The sequence below is a fragment of the Caretta caretta genome, chromosome 13 (assembly GCF_965140235.1).
Source record: "Caretta caretta isolate rCarCar2 chromosome 13, rCarCar1.hap1, whole genome shotgun sequence".
Classification (NCBI taxonomy): domain Eukaryota; kingdom Metazoa; phylum Chordata; order Testudines; family Cheloniidae; genus Caretta; species Caretta caretta.
Genome location: NC_134218.1, coordinates 43014595 through 43022444, shown reverse-complemented (window position 1 = coordinate 43022444; position 7850 = coordinate 43014595). Strand labels below are relative to the sequence as shown.

The following is a 7850-nucleotide window of genomic DNA, read 5'->3' as shown; positions in this document are numbered from 1 at the left end:
TTCTAGGAGGGACTCAGTGAAATGGAAAGGAAAGGCGAGGGAAAGGGGTGAGGGGACAAGGTAGGGAGAAGAAGATGAGAGATGCCAGTGGGCAGTGAAGTTGCGGAGGGGGAAAGTTGGAGCAAACAGCACCGGGCCCAGGAAGTCCAGTGAAACCATGGGAAGTTCTCCGAATTCCCAGAGCTCCCTGCTTTGGCTTCTTCTGGAGTTCACTATGGCTTGCGGAAAACTCTGTGCCTGGGGAAAACATTTCATACTTAAAAAAAAGTCATGTCCCTGATGATTTAATTAGGGGACGGTGCACAGGTCTCCCAATAGCTCACTCTTTCAACCAGCCTGCAGCCTGGAGGCTGAGCGAAGCAGACGGTCCTATATCTGACAGGAGACAGCATCACATAGGCTGGGAACTCGGGAACAGCTGCCAAGCCAGGATGCAGAGATGAGAGGAAATCCTGAAGCTGCTTGGGCGCCTCTAGCTCCGCAGGTAAATACACTGCCGTCCAAAGGCAGAGCAGGGGATTTTAACCAGCCCTGTGGTTTGGGATTTATTATTAATGGGTCGGATGCCCAGCTGACATAACTTGGCCACCGCTCCATTGCAGCGAAATGCGCCGCGGATTTACACGGCCGGGGAGCTGGCTCCGTCGTTCATTTGTACCACGGTGGTACCTAGAAGTGTCCATGGTACCAGAACTCATTAGGCAGGTGCTGCGCAGCCACACAAGAAAGGAGGCCGTGCCCTGAGTGGCTGCCATTGTCAAAGACCTGTCACCCCACACTCGAACCATAAGCGTCATCCTCACTCTAACCCTGTATGCTCCTTCGCAAATCGCCATGGGGGAAATTTTCCTTGCGCCCCTGCAGAAGAGGCTGGCTCATTCCCCGTCCTTGTTGGAGGAAGTTTCGGGTGGCTGGGGACGCGCACGATAGGGAGGACTGCCTTGCCAGCTGGTTTCCCATAAACGGATTTCAGTGGGAGCTGCACTGACTCGGGGCAGCTAAGGCTCTATTCTAGTGTGGGCGGGAACAGGGTCTCTGGCGTCTCCCCGGCCTCTGCCAGGAACGCTGGGCACATCATGAGGCCAACGTCTTCACAAACGTCCACTGATTTCGGGCCCTACATGGGCCACAGACAGCCTGACAGTCAGAGGCTCCCAGCTGCTCCACAGCTCAAGAGTGTGCAGCTGAGCATCCTCTTCTGCCAACCTAGCTGGGATTTCCCAGCAAACCTGAGCACCTAACTCCCTTTGGTTCCTAGGAAAACCTCAGCTCATGGTTTATAAAGCGGTTGAAGATCCTTGGATGGAACAGGCTGTAGAAATAGCCAGCCAGAGACTCAGCCAGTGTCAATCAGTGCAGCTCTGCTGCCTCTTGCGTGTCTGCACTGACTCACACGAGCTGAAGGGCTGGCCAGCAGATCACTGGAGTATTGTACGTTAGATTGTGCTAAGCTCTGTGGTGAAGATGAATAGAGACATTTGCTACTAACGACTGGAAATGTGCAGCTGTCTGGGTGCATTGTCAGGAAAATTCAGGATCCCCAAAGATTCCTGAGAAGAGACTCAAACTCTTTCTTTCTTTCTTTCTTTCTTTCTTTCTTTCTTTCTTTCTTTCTTTCTTTCTTTCTTTCTTTCTTTCTTTCTTTCTTTCTTTTAATAGGAGCATGAATCTGTGGAGCTTTCTGACAGGGATTCAGTTAAGGAGGCTGCAGCTTTACTCAGCCCACCTCTGCACTAGATCAGGTAAATCCCCTTATGTCATGGCAAAACCTATGGAGCCAGAGTTACTAGGCTGGGGCCAGATTCTCCACTCTGGCACACTGGTAAGCCAGCAGTGAATCAGTATCTTGATGGGTCATCAGAGCTGTTTGTGTGTCCAATGCATTGGGCACAAATTTACTCCTTTTCCCTCTCTGTTGGGATCTGAACGACAAGCAAGGAACAGAACATTCACACCTAACAAATACTGAACACATTTTCTGTAGAGCTTTCCCGTAGCAATCGGGGAGTATTAATGCCATTGTACAACGCACTGGCAAGACCTCATCTGGAATACCGTGTCCAATACTGGTTACTCATGGTCAAGAAAGATGAAATCAAATTATAACAGATGCAGAGAAGGGCTGCTAAGATATCCCGGGAATAGAGAACTGATTTTAGGAGAGGAGGCTCAAAGAGCTGGGCTTGTGTCATAATCATACAGCTACGGGTAGCCTAGAATTCCTCCTTACCTGTAAGGGATTAAGAAGCTCAAATAACCTGGTTGGCACCTGACCAAAAGGACCAATGGGGAAAGAAGATACTTTCAAATCCTGGGGGTGGGGGGAAGGCTTTGTTTTGTGTGTTCTCTTGGGAAGCAGAGAAGCATCAGGTCAGAAAACTCCTTGTCCTATAAACCATCCTAAAAGTCTCTCATATTACAAAAATTGTAAGTAAAAGCCAGGCAAGGTGTGTTAGATTATCTTTTGTTTTGCTTGTGAATTTTTCCTTTGCTGGAGGAGGTTTATTCCTGTTTTTGGTAACTTTGAAACTAAGCCTAGAGGAAGTTCTGCTGTGTTTTTGAATCTTTTGTTACCCTGTAAAGTTATTTTCCATCCTGATTTTACAGAGGTGCTTCTTACCTTTTTTTAAAATAAAATTCTTCTTTTAAAGAACCTGACTGATTTCTCTATTGTCCTAAGACCCAGGGGTTTGGGTCAGTGATCACTTTGTAACCAATTGGTTAGGATATTATTTTCAAGCCTCACCAGGAAAGGGGGTGTAAGGGCTTGGGGGGATATTTTGTAGGAATAGGAATGCCAAGTGGTCCTTTCCCTGATTCTTTATTAAATCACTTGGTGGTGGCAGCGTACCCTCCAAGGGCAAAGAATTTGTGTCTTGGGGAAGTTTTAACCTAAGCCGGTAGAAATAAGCTTAGGGGGTCTTTCATGCGGGTACCCACAGCTGAACCTTAGAGTTCAGAGTGCGGAGGGAACCCTGACAGCATGTTTAGCAAAATCAAGGCTGAGAAAGGAACTGATTTTGCTCTGTAAATACATCAGGACGGTAAATACCAGGGAGGGAGAAGAGCTACTGAAAGTTGGCACCAGAACAAATGGGGATAAACTGGCCACACGTAAATTTATGCTGGAAATGAGAAGAAGATTTCCAACCATCTGTTAGCCGACGGCCAAGGATGTTTGGTGAGGTGCCAGCTATGCCCGTTTATACCATCCGTGACTTTAACCGCTAGGACGCACTGTCCCTTCGCGGCGGGCAGCCCGGGCTAGGCTGACGGATGCCCCAAGGTCCTAACCACCCATGACTTTAACTGCTAGAGCTCAGAGCTCCTTCGCAGCGGGCAGTCAATACTGACTGACAGGTGCCCCAATGGCAGCACTAAGAGCCTCTCCACACCCGTGACTTTAACTGCTAGAGCTCAGAGCTCCTTCGCAGCGGGCAGCCAGGATTGACTGACAGGTGCCCCAAGAGTTTGCCCCGTGGAGGCGGCACAACTCAACGCTAGGCTCTTAGTACTCTCACCTAATGGCCAGGCTTTAGAGCCAAAACGGCTGAGGTTCTTTAATTGTGTTGGCTGCTTTACAGTAAACCAGAGAAAACAAGTCAGGCTTATGCACAAATGGTTACCAAAATTTATTAAGCTAGATTCTAATCATGTGGTTACAAAATTGCTAGTGCCTACTTATTTAAATGTAGAGATGTTACACACACAAACAAGTTACAAAACTGAAGCCACAACCCCAAAGAAAGAAAACAAAGTATAGAGCTCTATTTCAAAATATGTGTACACTAAAGATAGGAGATCAGGTGTGGGTGCTTCTTACCCTCCTTGCATCTCTCGATTCCAGCGGTGCCAAGCCAGGATCGGTCACTCAATTCCGCGGAAAGACGAATAAGGGACAAGGCTTAGGGACCCTCTTAGCTGCAGAAGCCTTGGGAGGCTGTCACTTATCTGACCAGCAGATAGATAGTGAAAAGCACTCAAAAATCATGGTGCTGTAGGTCCCCTACTTATACCTCTGTACTCCTTTATTCTCTTTCTCCTTTCTTATGCCAAATTAAGGCTGGTCTGTCTGGGTGACGCCAGCTTTTGCAAGAGTAGTTTACACTTGCAAGGGAGAGAAACAATAAGTGTCGACTACTGGACATTTCTTTTATCAGGGTAAATATTTTCCCACCTAGGATGTTGGTGTGTGTGCATCACGCTATTGAGTAGGGGCTAAGAGCCATGTCTGTCACAGGGCCTCTGCCTGCTGTGAGCTAAATCATTGTATCTGTTCCCAGAGGCACATTGTAGCAGCACACCTGTGCTTTTCACAGCTTCAAAGGCTGTGCTGGAATATATGTTAAGTGCCCTGTTCCGGCTTCCTCCTGTGTTTCCAGCAATGCTGGTCTGAGGGGGGGCGGGGGGGGGGGGGCTGGCTGTCTGGCTACACCATCAGAGGAGAGAAATTCTGGAATAGCCTCCCAATAGGAGTGGGGCAAACAAGCTAGTGAGCTTGAAGATGGAGTTTGATAAATTTACAAATGGGATTACAAATGGGTTGCTTGTAATAGTATGGAAAGGACTTCATGACTCAGGAAGTCCCTTCCAGTCCAATCTGCCTATGTTCTGGAAATTCCAAGTTCTTTCGTCTGATTGCATCTCCTAGTGGAATGGTGATTTTTTAAAAATAGTCCCTAGATGTATAGATGTTAAACCAAGAAGGGGCCGTTTGGTCACCTTGTCTGACCTCCAGCATAACCCAGGGCAGGAGGTTTCACCCAGGCACTTGGGTGGTGGAGTGAATTCCCCCCGTCCATTACTGAACCCAGTAACTGAGCACTCGTGTTATAAAGCTCTTGGAAGGGTTAGTTTTTTGTCAGTAAATATTGGTGAACACTGATTTAATCGTACACATAAACTGACAAAAATATCTCCATCGATAAATAATCAAAATTTAGCTAGGCAAAGTAAGAAAGATGTTGCTTGAGCACTTATTAGAGTTTAGTTGAAGGAGATTTACTTTGTATATTTTGACATGTGATGTTGACAATTTATGTTAAGGGTTATAAAGCTTTAACTTTTTATAGCACAGCGTTAAATAATTATTGTCTGACACCTCCATAATTTCCCACAACTATGAACATTTAAATAGATAAAAATAGAAACAAATGTTTAAAAATAGAACATGGATATTATCTGTTGAAATTATAAAAAATCTAATTCTGCCCTGGAGGATAGATTCATGGATTTTAAGGGTTAAAGAGGCCATTTTGATCACCCAGTTTAACCTCCTGCATAGCTTAGACCAGAGAATTTCACCCCTGGGATTCCCGAGTCGAGTCCAGTAACTCAGTGTTGGATTGGAGTGAATCCTCAAGAAAGTTGTCCCTTATTGGTTTACAGATTCCAGGGGTGGAAAATCCACCGTGTCTTTTGGTAAATTGTCTCAATGGCCTGTTAACTTTTTGTAACCACAGTTCCTGTCTGAATCAGTCTAGCTTTTCAGCCCACAGCCACTGGATCTAGTGCTGCCTTTGGCTGCTAAAGGAAAGCACCCTCTGTTATCAGAGATCTCTTCACCAAGCAGGTGTTTATAGACTGGGATCAAGTCACCCACATGTAAATGTCTACACCTAGGAACAAAGAATGTGGGCCAAACATACAGGATGGGGGACTCTGTCCTGGGAAGCAGGACCCTGAAAAAGATTTGGGTGCCATGGTGGATAATCAGCTGAACAGGAGTTCCCAGCGCAGCACTGTGGCCAAAAGGGCTGATGTGATCCCGGGGTGCATGGAGAGGGGAATCCTGAGCAGGAGCAGAGAGGCTGTTTTGCCTCTGTATTTGGCGCTGATGCTACAGCGGCTGGCATCCTGTGTCCCGTTCTGGTGCCCGCAATTCAAAAGGATGTTGATAAAGTGGAGGGGGCCGGAGAAGAGCCACGAGAATGATTAAAGGGTGAGAAAACCTGCCCTATTGTGAGCGACTCAAGCAGCTCAATCTATTTAGCTGAGCAAAGAGAAAGTTACAGTCTATAAGCACGTACACGGGGAACATCTGTTTAATAGTGGGCTCTTCAGTCTAGCTGAGGAACACCTAACATGATCCAATGGCTAGAAGTTGAAGATGGACAAATTCAGACCGGAAATAAGGCATAAGTTTTGAACAATGACGATGATTAACCATTGGAACAATTTACCAAGGATCATGGTAGATTCTTCATCAGCAGCAATTTTAAAATTGAGACTGTATGTTTTTCTGAAAGATCCGCTCCAGGAATTATTCTGGGGAAATTCTGTGGCCTGTGTTATACAGGAGGTCAGATGAGATGATCACAGTGGCTCTTTCTGGCCTTGGAAACTGATCTGTGAATCTATAAACCTCTTAACCTTCTCGTCAGCAAGCTGAATAGACCCAGCACTTCCCCTTCTCTCTCTTTGTAAGGTGGAAAGACACGGACATACTTGAGGCTCTATTCTGAGCCCACGGTGTGGAGGGTAGAGGTGTGTGTCTCTGTGCGAATGGCTTATGTACAATGATTTATTGGTTGTCTTGTGTGTGGACTGGGTTGTTGGGTCTAATGACTGTGTGTAGAGATCCTTGCTATTAACCATACATCAGTGTCCACAACAGTTTTATCTGGCTAATGGTTTCTTTCTTTCTTTCTCCTCCACACGCAGGCTGTGATTTCCAAGGGAGCCCAAGGGAGTGAGGCACTGCAAACGTCAATGGGAGTTGGGCACTCTCTTTTTAAAAAAAACGTCTGTACAGCAAGTGTTTCAAATCCCCCCCAGGGAATCAGATGCCTCCATCCACTCATTTTGAGTGCCCAGATCCCTTAGCTGGCTTTGAACCTCCCCCGTGCCCAGGCTCTGAACATCTTGCCCCAAGATCCCAGCGAAGAGCTCTGCTCGGCACATGTCCCCGTGATTCCCTGCCTGGTACAGTGCGTGGATCTCCCCTGCAGAGCCTGCTGCATGGATGGGGAGAATGTCACCATGGTGATGCACTTTGTATTGCTCAGCCTCTCTGAGAGCCGGGAGCTGCCGCTGGCCCTCTTTGCCCTCTTCTCCGTCACTTACCTGCTCATCCTGGTGGGGGTGGTCCTCATCATGGTGATGGTGTCCAAAGACTGGCGCCTCCATACCCCCATGTACTGTTTCCTGGCAAACCTCTCCTTCATTGACCTCTGCCACGCCTTGGTCTCGGCCCCCAAGATGCTGGCTGATCTCCTCTCCGTGGAGAAGACCATCTCCTTCGGGGGCTGCGTGGCCCAGCTTTTCTTCCTTCACCTCTGCACCTGCGCCGAGATCTTCCTCCTGACTGTCATGGCCTACGACTGCTACGTGGCCATCTGTCACCCGCTGCAGTACCCCACGCTCATGAGCATGTGAGCCTGCACCTGGCCTGGTGGGGGGCTGTGGTCTGGAGCCACTGTCCACTCCCTGGTGCAGACAGTGCTCACCGTCCGGCTGCCCTACTGTGGCTCCAACATCATCAATAGCTTCTTCTGCGACGTGCCGCCTGTCATCAAGCTGGCCTGCACTGACACCTACCTGAGGGGGTGATGATCGTCTCGAACAGCAGCATGATCTCTCTCACCTGGCGATCCTGGTCTCTCTGTGGAGCCAGAGTGCTGAAGGGCGGCACAAAGCGCTCTCCACCTGCGCTTCCCACTTGGCGGTGGTGGGGTTGTTCTTTGGGCCCTGCATCTTCATCTACATCCACCCTGCCACCAGCTTTTCGCTGGACAAGGTTGTGTCAGTTTTCTACACAGTGGTGAGCTCAGCCCGGTGATCTACACCCTGAGGAACCAGGAGGTGAAGGGGCACTGAGGGAGAGACAGGTCTTCTCCCGGGGGAAATAG

At 48.2% G+C, this 7850-nt stretch overlaps 1 pseudogene; it reads left to right on the top strand.

Moving 5' to 3' along the window:
• Window positions 1–1680: 1680 nt before the first annotated feature.
• LOC125629049 (olfactory receptor 4E2-like) lies at window positions 1681–7850 on the top strand (annotated as a pseudogene).